At 44.2% G+C, this 13726-nt stretch overlaps 1 protein-coding gene across 8 annotated transcripts in view; it reads right to left on the minus strand.

The window, feature by feature from the left end:
• The window catches only part of EXOC6B (exocyst complex component 6B), a 462052-nt gene that overhangs the window by 26998 nt on the left and 421328 nt on the right, over positions 1 to 13726 (minus strand). The window lies entirely within an intron of this gene.

The following is a 13726-nucleotide window of genomic DNA, read 5'->3' on the forward strand; positions in this document are numbered from 1 at the left end:
GCAGGAGCCCTCCCCAGTGCCAGCTCTCCTTTGGGGATGGGGGACAAGGAGGAAGGAGAACATTGATGTTCAGAAGCTGCGACTCACCCCGCTCCATTATTATGATTGGAGACCCTGTCCCCACGCCCCTCCTTCCTCTCTGCTTCCCTCCTCCTGAATCCTACGATCCATAGAGGGAAACTGAGTCGGTGCAGTTGCTTCTGGATTCAGCAGGTGCCTAGGGTTAACGTACACATTTACCAAAATCCTAATAAGGAACTAATTGCAATTCCACTTTACCACCTGGTCCGAGAGACTGTTCATCCCCCTCAGCTGTTTGCCAGTGTGGGGAGGAAAGGCAGTCCGGAGCTTCCCCTGCCTGGGCGACGGATGAAATGCCATCCTCGGACCTAGTAAAACTGAACTGCAAAGGGTTCCAAGAGTTTGAACTAGAAGACAAAACTGCAGTGGGCCAGGAGATAGGCGAGTGGGGGCGTCTTTAGCTGGAAGTCCGCCCACCTCCTGAGGGTGTGGCTGTGGAGCTGTGTCAGGTGTGCAGGTGGCCGGCAGCTTGTCCACAGGAAGCCCAGGGCCCGAGGCCTCTGCAGATGCCTGGCTCTGCCCTGAGTTCCAGGGGACTCTTGGCACCACTCCCTGCGCAGGGCCAGAGTTCACTGTGACTCCTGCGCAGGCAGAGCTTTGGGGAAGAGTGTTTCAAAAAGTCAACCACTTCACCCTTCTGAACAGAGGCAGCAGCAAACCTGTTTTCACCCAGTGTAGAACCTTCTGTACAGCGAAGCCAGAGGTCCCACATATCTGAGATGAGCTGAAAGGACAGTGAGAAGCCAGCTGTGCTTTGTCATCCACACAGTTCTGCAGACCTGACACCCCAGTCAGCCAGGTGCCAGCCAGCCAGCCATTGCGGGAAGAAGTAGTCTGTTGCTGATGTCATAGGGCTCAGTGGGCCATTGGCATCAGGTCGGCTGTGCGTCAAGGTGTTATCTGGCCAAGGCCGCTGGGGACACTGGTGGGAAGAGGGAGAAGAGCACTGGGGTGGGCCTGGGCCTCTCAGGGACCAGCTGTCCCACAGAATAAGGTGGGTGCATGCTTGTCTTGCCTTCTGTAAGGGCCTGCAAGTTTCCAAGTCTGCTGGAACCTCAGGACAATGCCAAGGCTTCTTCCAGCCACCAGGAGCGTGCATAGTGCTGTTGGAGAGTCTTGCCCTGAGAAGCTTGTCGTATCTGCAGAATAATTAGAGGGAATACTTTTATCGTCTTCATTGGCAGTAGGCGCCTTCGTGGCGGGGGGATACCTTTCTCGTGGTCTCAGTTGAAAACCTCCTGGATTCATACCCTGGCCGGTGTGGCTCAGCTAGTTAGATGTTATCCCGTGCACCAAAAGGTTGCCTGTTTAAGCCCTGGTGAAGGTACATGCCTGGGTTGCAGACTCAATCCCTAGTAGGGTGTGTGCAGGAGGCAGCCAAGTGATGTTTTGCACTCACACAGATGGATGTTACCTCTTCCTCTTCTCTCCCTTCCTCTCTCTCTGTCCAGAGGATGTCCATGACCTACTAGCTCCACTTGCTCCATGCCCAAACTCCTCCCGGGCTCATAGCTGCACCACATGCCTCAGGCCTCTCCAGGCATCACGGGTGGTACAGTGATGCTGGAGCTCCGTGGCACACATGTTGTGAATGTCTTGGACTGTTCAGCCGGGTATCGGAGCTCAAACTGTAGCCTATAGAAACAGGAATTCCAGGAGGCAGGTCTTGCCAGGTGACAATGAGCCAGCGGTGTTTTCTGTCCACAGCGGTGACGGTGATGTTGACGGGTGGGTCAGGCTGTAGGATTCCCTACCCCTCAAATGTTTGGGGTCTGCTAGACTTGCTGCTGGCACTGGTGGTGACGCACAAGGACACAGCATAGAAAGAATTGTCTCCCTCTGAGACTGCCAACTGGCAGGAGAGCTTCTGGGGCTCCTGAGAACACTGGCACAGCTCCCAGGAGTCCTCCACGGGACCATACGAAAACGGAAACATCCTCACCAATAGCACCGCCTTGGCCCTTGGGGAAGGAGGGCTCGGAGGATACCACTCACAGTGGATGTTGCTGATGGGGCTCTTCCGGAAGCAGGAGAGCTGAGGCTGCTCCGGGGGAACATCCACCAACAGGCACACAGCTGCAACGGGGCAGCCACCCTGGTGGCCTGAGCAGTTTCCAGCATCGCTGAGCTGCACGGATCTCAGAAGCAGCCTCCTTCCCCAACCAGCCCGTCTGCGGTGGTTTGAACCTGTCACCTGATTCCTGAGCACCAACTGAACTGTGGCATTGTCTCCCGGTTCCCCGCCTGGACAGGCCAGGGTAATGCTGGCCCCAGGCCTGCCGGTCAGCACATCGCACTCCACCCCCAGTGCAGGGCACCAGCAGGGCGGTGAGCAGCGCGCAGAGGACAGCCAGCCTGCTCCCTCCTCCACCACTAGCCTATGGCCCCAAAGCAGCAGCGGTGGACAGGAACTGGGTGGGCAGGGCGGTGTCTGTGGGCACGCTCAGGCCCTGAGAGCAGCCCTCATCCCCGGGCGGCTTCTTAGGGCCCTTTTCTAGCTCAGAAACATAATCTTTAAATTGCCATGATGGCTGAGGCTGAGGTGGGAAAATGAGCCCCCCCCCCCCCCCCCCCCCCCCCCCCCCCGGAGAGCTGTGCTGTCCCGGGAAGAAAAGTCTTTAGGAACAAGACACAAGGTCAGATGCATTCATTTCCTCACTGACTACTGACTTCTTAATGAAGACCTACCGTGAATGCCTATCATGTGCCAAAGAGTGCAAAGCCCTGACAGAAACAAAAACTCTGTCCCTGCTTAAGGTGGAACATTCTACCACATGCACTATAGGCCAGGTTTTATGGAGATTTTAATGAGGCACCGAATGCATCACGAGGTTCCCAGGTGATGTGCTGACTTAGGAATGATTTTCAATCACACAACTCCCCACTTCTCACTGCAAGTTTAGTATGTGGCCAGGCAGCATAACCGGAGTTAACTGTGAAACCAATGTAATTATGAATAAAAGTATGTTTTATTTTGTAAACCTCAGAGGCTGTGTGAGGGATTTAGAAGACTGTATGTATATCGGTTTGGTTTACCTGTTCTTTTGGTTTACCTTTCTCTGCCAACCAGCGTTACCTTATGCTGCTTAAAGTTTTATCCCAGTCATTCTCAATGGTGGATTTTCCGCAAACCACGGGGCCCTATGCCGCCCTAATGAGTGTCTGCCACTGACAGGAGTGTGGGGAGGTGCGGGGAGGCTCCAGGCTCCATTGCTTTGGGATGTGCTAAGGGCATTTCTCCCTTTGGCCCAAGAAAGCCGTGTCAGAATGAGTGCTGATCCAAAGGTGGTCTGGCCTTGGTTGGTAGCTCTTTGTAGAAAGATGGCATCTTTGACCTCAGGGGGATCGGAAGCATATTTAGATGTAGGGACCAAAAACAGTGTTTCAAGGGAGTAATGGTGGCCACCAGCTACCAACATAGCCTTTTATCTTTGTCTGATTCAGCTCTGAGTCCTTCCTGTAGTCCCAGCTTCTTGGAGCAGGCCAGGCTGTTTTATGTCTTCTCATAGAGATTTGCTTTAATTACAAAACATAAAGATAAACTCAAGTTTCTAACACACACAGGAATAGAACAACCCTAGAAAATAATAGCCCTATAAAAAGAGGACTTGGAGTAGCTGGTACTGAGAAGGGATAAAAGAACAGAGTAATAAAAAAAATTAAATGTCAGTATCAAGCATATTAACTGAACTGACAATCCCTGTGTGAATAATAAAACACCTTCGACTTAATAATACTAAAAATGCATTTGACTTAGATAATAATGGGGGAAATGAACCAAGAATTCGCATCTTGTTTCCGTCCAGGCTTCCCCTCACCTATAATCTTAAGAGAAGCAGAGTTCGAGCTTATTGCATAGTTAGCCTTTCAGAGGTGAATAGAGGGAGATGACTCCCAAAGTCGCCTTTGCACTAAAAGTGAACAAAAAGGCAGGCATGCCAGTTGCAGAAGATAATGTGTGCGTTAAATATAAAACAGTTCTTACCAGAGAAGAACTTAAGGCACTCGAAGGAGAGACCTTAGGCTGTACAGCAGATTAGGTTTCAAAAGATGATTGCAACAATACCTCCCATCCCATGTACTCTTTTGCCAAAATAACCTTTCTGCTCACCCATCAAGAGATGGAGTCTATTTCCCCTCCCTTTGAATCCCAGGTGGCCCCAGGACTTGTTTTCATCAGAAGAATATAAGGAGGAGTGATGCTGTATACCTTCTGAGGCTGGCCCTTAAGAGGTCAGATTCTGCTTCACCACTTGGAACAGTCATTCTTGAAATCCAGTTGTCAGGTAATGAAGGCTAAGCTACCCAGGTAGAGACGTAGACAGAGGTACCAGCCTCCTAACAACCCTGCCAAGGTGCCACTTGCGAGTGACACCATCCTGGCTCTCCACCCCAGCTGCCCTCTGATTGCAACATCATGAAAGACGCCCTGTCAAGCGGAACTGCCCAGCTGAGCCCGGCCACATTCCTGACCCACAGAATTGTGAACGAACAAATCCCACGCCAAATGCTTGTTGATTCAAGTCGCTAAATTTTGTGGTATCTTTTTAATGTGGCAGAATATAATCAAAACAGGTAAAAACCTCCCTCCTAGATAGATTCTAGGTACACGTTAATAATTTGTGATGGGAACTCACCTTCCTGGTTTCAACAATCCCTGAAAATAGTAAAGAGAGGGAGGAATTCTCTTAGAGACTCCATAGTGAGTCTTGCTAGGATTTCTGTATGGGAGTTCCCGATAGGAAGCCTTCCAGGGGGAACTCGGGGGAAATCGGTTTTTCTCTGTAGGCTGGTAGCTCTTGAAACAGAAACTCTGCATTATCGCCCCAGAAGGGGCTCCAATGATGCTTTTTGCCCACTGCCCACTTCCTGCTGTGGAAAACTGAAGTCATGAATGTGTCACTTTCATTTGTGCTGTTACTGGATATTGAGAATTGCTGCTGGGGCCCGGGGCACAGGCTGTGCTCTGCAGTATCCTCCCTGATGACTGTGTTGCCACACCCCTGTGGTAGCCACGCCTCTTCTTCACGCCTGCTTCTGGCTGGGATTCCCTAGCCAGTCAACCCAGCTTGCCCATAACCACGTCTTCTCTTTCCCTCACACTAGCCAACCGTCCAGTTCATCCACTGACGTGTAGTTATCAATAGAAGACTCCTGGCACGTGGAGGGCGCCACTTGCAGGCTTCTTCCTTCACGACCACATCAGTGCCATTGACGGGAGGCTCCCACTGGCCATACGGGATTGATCCAATTTAACGAACAGAAGCACAGGATGAGGGCTCAGGAGAGGCTTTCCCAAAGCCTGTGTGCACTGTGTTTTATGTGTGAATATTTTGTTTGGGGCTGTGAACTCTTTAAAACAATCCATTGAGGTCACTGTTAATGGGAGACAGGATGACTAGTCCAGCTTCTGTTAAGACCTACTGCTCTCAGGGAGGTAAAGCAGCAAACTGGGTGGGGCCTTTTCCCAATGATGCATCTTTGAAGAGCACTGGCGAATGCCCTATCTCATTCATCATAGAGTCTAGCTTGCAATGCAAGTGGGGAGCAGGAGTTGCTTGCGAGGCAGCCACATCTCTCCTCTTGCTGAATAGTGAGAGGGCCATATACTCTCACCTTCTCCCCACCTGCCTTCTAAACACCTCCTCTCTGGAGTGTACAGAAAGTATAGAAAGAAGGATGGATGTTCAAATTGGTAAGTTTTATTGTTTAGTGTCTCTCCTCTGAGGTCAGATGTGAAAGGGAGAAATCTTGTTTCATTTTTGGGTTGCCCTGGGCTTGACACAATTTCCATCATGTCCCTTTGACTTACCACCATACCATCACCCAGTGACCAAGAAGGCCAAAGCAGATACATCTTTGTCTCACCAACATATCTCACTCTCCGACTAACACAATGCTTATTGCCAAAACTTAACTTCCAAGAAAGATACCATTGCACTACACAAAAGTGACCAAGGAAATAAGAGCAGCTCTTAAACCTACCAAACAGCAAAAGTTGCAGGATCTGCTAGCCTGAAACTTAAAGAAAGACAGGAACCCTCCTGCAGACAGGAGATATGACCACTGGATCAGGGACAGATGCTGGGTGCCCAGCAAGCTGGTAAGAAGAAGTTAGCTAAAATTGTTAACAAATTCCTAAAGGCTGAGTGTGGACTAGCGTGAGGGGATAATACCCTCTGGGGATTAATTAACCCTCTGGGGATAACACGGCCAACGGGAATCTGTACCCATCAGGAAACTCCTCCCCACAGACCTCCCTGCTCAAGCGAAATTAGGAGCAGGACAGGAGCCCTGAGAAGACTTCCTTCATGGCGGAAGTCTGGGGGGAGATGTATAGTAGTCACTTCAGGGAAGACACAAAGCCCTGCCCAGATGCTTCTGTCCTGTCTCCACTACGAAGCCATAGCCTTAAGCTGCTGATGAAAGGAAGGGCAGCATTCACAGCAGAGGGGAAGATCTTGTGCAGGCAGCTAGAGAAAAATCAGAAATCAAAACAAAACAAACAAAAAGCCAGCCATCACCCTGTGTCCTTGGGGGAGACAGAAAAAGGAGCGGGTCCAGATCATGACGATCCCTTACTGCTGGGAGAGGGACAGGTTCACTCAGAAAGAAAATGAAAACTTCTCCACTCCTCAACACTAAGCTAGCAAGCACCGAATCACCAAGGTCACCAGTAAACTGCCAGAAGTGAGGCACTCTGAGAGGAAGCAGAGGGAAGACATAAACAAGGATGTCCACTCTTCACATTTTCTTATATGATTAAATTCAAATGACTCATTTTTGGCAAGAATATCATACAACTGATACTGTTTTCTTCCCCTCAATGCATCCTATCAAGTGGCACATGATTTGAAATTATCCTATGACTGATGATCTCTTTGATCACTTGATTAGGGAGATGGCTTCCAGGCTTCTCCACCGTAAAAGTATCCTTCTCCCACATAATAAGTATTTTATGGGAAGGTACTTTGAAATAACATTAATATCCCATTCTCATCTAACTTTCAATGTATTTAGTAATTTATTTATTAAAATAAATTTTTATTGATTTCAGAGAGGAAGGGAGATGGATAGAGAGATAGAAACATGGATGAGAGAGAAACATCCATTGGCTGCCTCCTGCACAGCCCCTACTGGGAATTAAGGCTGCAACCTGGCATGGTTCCTGACCAGGAATTAAACTGTGACCTCCTGGTTCATAGGTCAACATTCAACCACTAAGCCACACCACCTGGGCATTATTAGATGTACCAGTTAATAATGCAGATTTTTTTTTCAACAGATGGAATTATACATATGTTAATATATATGTGATTTGATATGTATGCTTTTTTGTTGTATTGACACCTTTAAAACTTCATATGTCAAATTTGCTGAAGATGTTAACAGCATAGATATTTTTACACTTAACAAAGTCAAATTTCATGTAAAAAAAAAAAGCATTTGCGGGAAGTTTTAATTCATTATTTTGAAAAAAAAGTGCTGCTGAAAGTTATCATATACTTCAGAAAGTTTATGGTGAACATGCTCCATCTCAAGATACTTGTTCATGCTAGTTTAAATGCTTTAAAAGTGATGATTTAGATGTGAAAGACAAAGAATGTCCAGGTCAACTGAAAAAGTTTGAAGACCAACAATTATAAGCATTATTGGATAAAGATGCGTGTCAAACTCAAAAACAACCTGCAGAAATATTTAAAGCGTTGCTCAGCAAACAATTTCCAATCATTTACAAGCAATGGGAAAAATTTTAAAGGAAGGAAAATGGGTGCCACATCAACTGAATGAAAGACAAATGGAAAACCGCAAAGTCATCAGTAAAATGTTGCTTCAAGAACACAAAAGAAAATATTTTTTTGCATTGAATTGTGACTGGCGATGAAAAGTAGATTTATTCTGAAAATCCCAAATGCACAAAATCATGGGTTGATCCAGGTCAACCATCAACAACGACTGCAGGGCCAAATTGCTGCAGAAAGAAGACAATGCTCTGCGTTTGGTGGGATCAGGAAGGTGTGGTATATTATGAGCTTCTAAAACCAGGTGAAACAGTTAATACTGATTGCTACCAACAACAAATAATCATATTTGATCGTGAAACGACCAGAATGGGCCAGAAGACACGACAAAATAATTTTGCTTCATGATAATGCACCATCACGCACTTTAAAACCAGTTATAGATACATTAAAAGGTCTTGCCTGGGAAGTATTAACCCATCCGCTGTATTCACCAGACCTTGCTCCTTCAGATTACCACTTGTTCTGATTGATGGCACACAATCAGCACTTCAAAATGTACAAAGCAGTGGAAAATTGGGTCTCTGAATGGTCTGCCTCAAAACAAGAAAAGTTCTATTGGGACGGTATACACAAATTACCTGAAAGATGGGGGGATTTGTAGCTAGCGATGGACATTACTTTTAATAAAGCACTTTTGGTTTCTCTAGAAATTATCATGTTTTCTTTGAAGTACAAAATCCGAATTATTAACCAGTCAATAGTTAATCTGCACTATTAACCGATCAATGGTTATTTCACACCATCAACTGGTCAATAGTTAATCTGCACCATTAACTGGTCAATAGTTAACCACACTATTAACTGGTCAATAGTTAATCCAAACTATTGACCGGTTAATAGTTAATCTGCATTATTCTGCATTATTAATCAAAATAATTCAGATTTTGTAATCAAAGAAAACACAATCATTTCAAGAGAAACATCAAAAGTGATTTATTCACATTAATGTCCTTTGCTACCTACATATTTCCTCCATCTTTCAGGTAATTGGTGGATACCATCCCAATAGAACTTTTCTTGTTTTGAGGCAGACCATTCAAAGACCCAATTTTCCACTGCTTTGTACATTTTGAAGTGCTGCTCAGAAATGTGTGTGCCATCGATTGGAACAGGTGCTAATCTGAAGGAGCAATACAGCAAAATAGCATACATATAAAATCATGTATATATCAACATATGTGTAACTCCATCTATTGAAAAAAAATCTGCATTATTAACTAGTACACCTAGTAGACAATTATTTAATATCTGTATGGACTTGTGGTTTCTTATTTTTTAAATATAATTTGCTACTATAATAATTTACTATTTTGGTGCTTGAATTATCTCCAATTTAGCCAATGGAGGCTCCTTGGAGCTGGCTTCTGGATCCTTCTGACAACCCCCCACTATTCTTTAAGTACTTAGTTTCTAGTACAAAAAGATGTTCTAGGCTAATCTTGTACTTTCCCTGGGAACAATCATTTTTCTGAAATGCCCTGGTTTCTTTTAGTGGAGAATTATATTAAGAATCTGAGACATAGTACTAGAGATGCTTGCTCTTTGCCACAGGGTGTTACTGCTTCCAGAAAAAAAAAAAATCAGGAAATATATGTTCTTATATAAGTATATGCAACATATTAACATACACATTTACCTCTATACTTACTTCTATATTTATGTATAATAAAAACCATGTGTTCACACTATAGGGTTCAATGGAGTTCTTTCCCCTTCCATATCTGTAGCCCCTTCTCTGAGAGTTAGAAATTGGCTTTCATTATCCTTAATATTTAATCTACCTTTCAGGTCTCCTATCTCTGTTGCCTCCCTCTCCTTTTTCTGTTTGGCTCTGACTCCCCTTTCTGAACAGCTTTCCACGTGCAAACCCTCCTCATGCAGCCTCTGTGCTCTGGTTCCCCAGGCCAGACCACCCTCTGAGTGTGCTCTTCTTGAGTTGCATGGGCTCTAACACCTGAGTCGCACCGCCCCCATGCATGCACCCTATCTTCCCTACACTGGGGGATTGTGACACCTGAACCACACACCCCCATGCATGCACCCTCCCTGCCTACCCTGGTGGGCTGTGACACCTGAGCTGCCCCCATACATCCACCCTACCTGCCCGGTGGGCTCTGACACGTATGCCAACCCATCTCTCTGGGCAGATGCCTTCATGCCCTTCTGGGCTCTGGTTCCTCACACCAGGCCACACTCCACTCCTAGGCACCTCTGCATCCTGCTCAGACTCCAACACTCACGCCAGGCCACACTCCACTCCTAGGCACCTCTGCATCCTGCTCAGACTCCAACACTCACGCCAGGCCATTCCTTTGCCGAGACACCTCTTCACCCTTCATTTTATTTTTTGAATATATAAATGCTTGAAGACTATGGAAAAATAAGCAGAATGGTGGAAGCTTAGAATTGACCAAATGCTTTCTCAGTTTTCATAAAAGATAATCAAATGGATGCTGAAAACTAAAATAAGATAGACATCTCATATACTGTCACTAATATTGTTTAACATAGTCATTGTATTCCTGCTAATCATCTGACCTGTAAAAAAAAAAAAAAAAAAAAGTCCTAGAGACCAAAATGATCACAACAGATTTATTTATAACTTAAAATTGACAATGTCCAACAATAGGGTAATTTATAGTGCAGCCATGACAATGTTAATGTTTGCAAATATATAGGAGCAAATATTCTTAAACTGAGTATATAGTATAAGCCCAACTGTGCAAAAACACATATTAATGAGGAAAGGATACACCAGAGTATTTACAGTGATGAACTCTGGATGGTTTGACAATGGGCAATTTTTTCCTTAGGAATTAGCCTTTTATATTTTCTCAATTTATTTAATAAACATGTATTAGTTTTAAAATGGGGGGAAAACTTTAAGATATTGATTAGTACTGTTTCCACAGCAGATATTTACTGAATAAATGAATGAATGAGCCTCTAAAGAATACTTTATTTTTAAATTACTGAGGATAGAGGTTAATTTCTTTTGAGTTACCACTATACTCAATTCAGGGTTTGAGCCCAGACAATATTTAAAAATGCATTCTAGCCCTAACTGGTTTGGCTCAGTGGATAGACTGTTGAACTGCAGACTCAAGGGTCCTAGGTTCAATTCCAGTCAAGCGCACATACCTTGGTTGTGGGCACATCCCCAGGAGGGGGTGTGCAGGAGGCAGGTGATTGATGTTTCTCTCTCATTGTTGCTTCTAACTCTCTATCCCTCTCCCTTTCTCTCTATAAAAAATCAATAAAATATATTAAAAAAAATAAAAATACATTCTATTTGATTGACTTTTTGCACTGAAAACCATAAGTAACTACCTTCTTTAATCTGCCTTTTCCTTGATTTGGGGAAGACATCTTATGAATTAACCAGCCAGGTAAGACGGTCAAGCTGAAGATGTGGTAAAGACGAGGAATATAAAGGAAAAGGTAAGGATTGTCCGAGCAAAGGTCCAGAAAAACTGAGTAATAGCCAGTGTGCTCACAAAGAAAAGTCATTAAGAGCTTCACACTAATGGAATAGCCAGAACATAGAAATGAAAACTCCCTTAAACGTTCACAACTTCTGTTCTTTTGTTGGCTGGACCCCACTGCCTAGTGCACCCAGGCACTTCCAAAATGAGTCCTCTAAGATATAGGGAATATGATGATTGCCACTGAAAAACAGAATCAGATCTCAAAAAAAGTGCTACACCCAGCTGCTCAGCACCTACTCACTGCAGGAGGAGAGCTCACAGGCCATCTTTGTGTCCAGAACTTGCCATGGAAACCTTTCTGTAGGGAAGGCAGGCCTTAAAGTATGGAAACATTTTTGTGTAAACATAACAGCAAGTATGTAATCATTCTATTTTTATAGGCAGAGCTGAGGGCATAGGACAATTCATTCAAGAAGCTTCTTAATCATTGTTTTAACATAAAAACTCTATTGTATAGTTGGGTGTCACTGTACCTAGTTATGGAACTCAATACAAACAACCCTGGGCTAGAAGCTAAGCTGATTATCAGCTGGGGAGAGCACACAGCCTTTCTTCTGGAGACACAGTGTTTCCCAACTGGGTCCTTAGGGGGGCACTGGTACCTTTCTCAGGAACTACCTGATACTGCCTCCTTTTTGGAGTAATTCTCCCGGAAAATGCTATTATTGCACAGTGAGCTGTGAATATCACTTAACATAACCCCAACACTTCAAATTACTCATCACAAGCTCCTCTGAACCCTAACTAGGCAGAGGGAACCTTCACACTTCTGGTCCCCTCATGCACTAATCATCCCTTCCTCGGTGACCGAACCAATAGTGTGAGGCTGACGGTGAAGGCCCTCAGTGAAGGAGACGCTTTCATGTGAGGGCTTGTAGCACACACACTCTCTTCCGAGCTGGTCTCACTGCTCTAGATGTGAGTCACGGGCACTGAAAGTGTGTGGCAGCAACAACACCTGTGTCTAGTAGGTCTGAGGTCTACCCCCTCCGTTTGGTATCCCCGCACCCCCCACCCCAATCCCACCCAAAGAACACTGCTGTCTTTTCCTTGGTCACAGGGCTACATCCTAATTTGGTCAGAAGGTAAAAGGAGCCCCAAAGGCAGATAATGTTCGGAGTTAACTGATTTCAATAGTTAATAGCCATTGTGAAACCACTATTCAGAAAATGCATTGGGGGAAAAAAGCCCACAAAGATTCCTTCAACTTGTTTTAAATAATTGGACCAAACTCATTTAAACTTTGGAAGGGTGAGTAAAGCACCAAGTTATGAGTGCAGTTTATAAAAGATAAAGATCTGAGTCATCCCTTTGTGGTTACAGATTATGAAACTATTTCAGGCTCTTGCTAGACAGTATTCTCCATGAATGTGAGACTGCAAACAGAGCAAGCCCAAGGGAGAGCATCTCTGATTACGACCCCTGTTAAAGTTTCCTCCTCAGCATCCTTGTACAGTTTACAATTTAATTTTTTGGGCCTTTGTAATCTTTAGCCCTTGTGTATATATCATCTAATGAAAAGGCCTTTTTTGAATTAACATGGTATTTGGAAAGAGAACATGTGTTTCTGTTTTATTATTAAATACATTTATAAAGAGAGAAAATGTTCTCAGACCTAGTAGATGCCTGTTTTTCTTTTTTTAAAAGCAAGAATCCTGTAACACTTGAGGAAAATAGAATCCTTAACATAAACACTCCGATGGCATGGGTCATGATAAATTTTGGGGTAGAAGTAATTGTGGAGCTTAGGAATTCAGATTTGCCTCATCTGACCACCTTGGGGGTAAACACATTGTTCTGCCCTTTCCAGCTATTTGGCGAACTTGGCATCTATGAAGCAGGACATTCTGGGATACAGACCATTCCAACTACCACAATGGTCTTGTGTTTCAGACTGCTTGTTTATAAACACAGCTACTTCCAGTTTAATTTCTCTCCTTTTTCAGTTTGTTTAAGCACTAAATATTTTCAGAGTACAAAAGCCAAATAAGGATTTTTTTTTAAATTAATGCCTAACAATATGCAATAAACTAATAAAATATACCAGAAATATTATGTTGCATACACATCTAACTTACATTTACTAGTCATCAAGGAAATGAACATGAAAGCAATAGAAAGTAGCTATTTTACACCTAAAAATTAAATGTATTAAAAATATTAACTAAATGTTTGCAAGGTTTTGGTAAAAATTAGTGCACTTATGCATTGCAAATACCACTTATAATATGGCAAATCAGTTAGGGAGGAAAATGACCTTGAGAATCACAAAAATATTTCTATCCTCTGGCATAATGTTTCCACTCCTAGAAATTTACCTGAAGGGAAATAATTTATTAGACTAAAAATGCT

Source organism: Pipistrellus kuhlii, unplaced genomic scaffold (assembly GCF_014108245.1).
Source record: "Pipistrellus kuhlii isolate mPipKuh1 unplaced genomic scaffold, mPipKuh1.p scaffold_m20_p_13, whole genome shotgun sequence".
In the NCBI taxonomy this organism is placed as follows: domain Eukaryota; kingdom Metazoa; phylum Chordata; class Mammalia; order Chiroptera; family Vespertilionidae; genus Pipistrellus; species Pipistrellus kuhlii.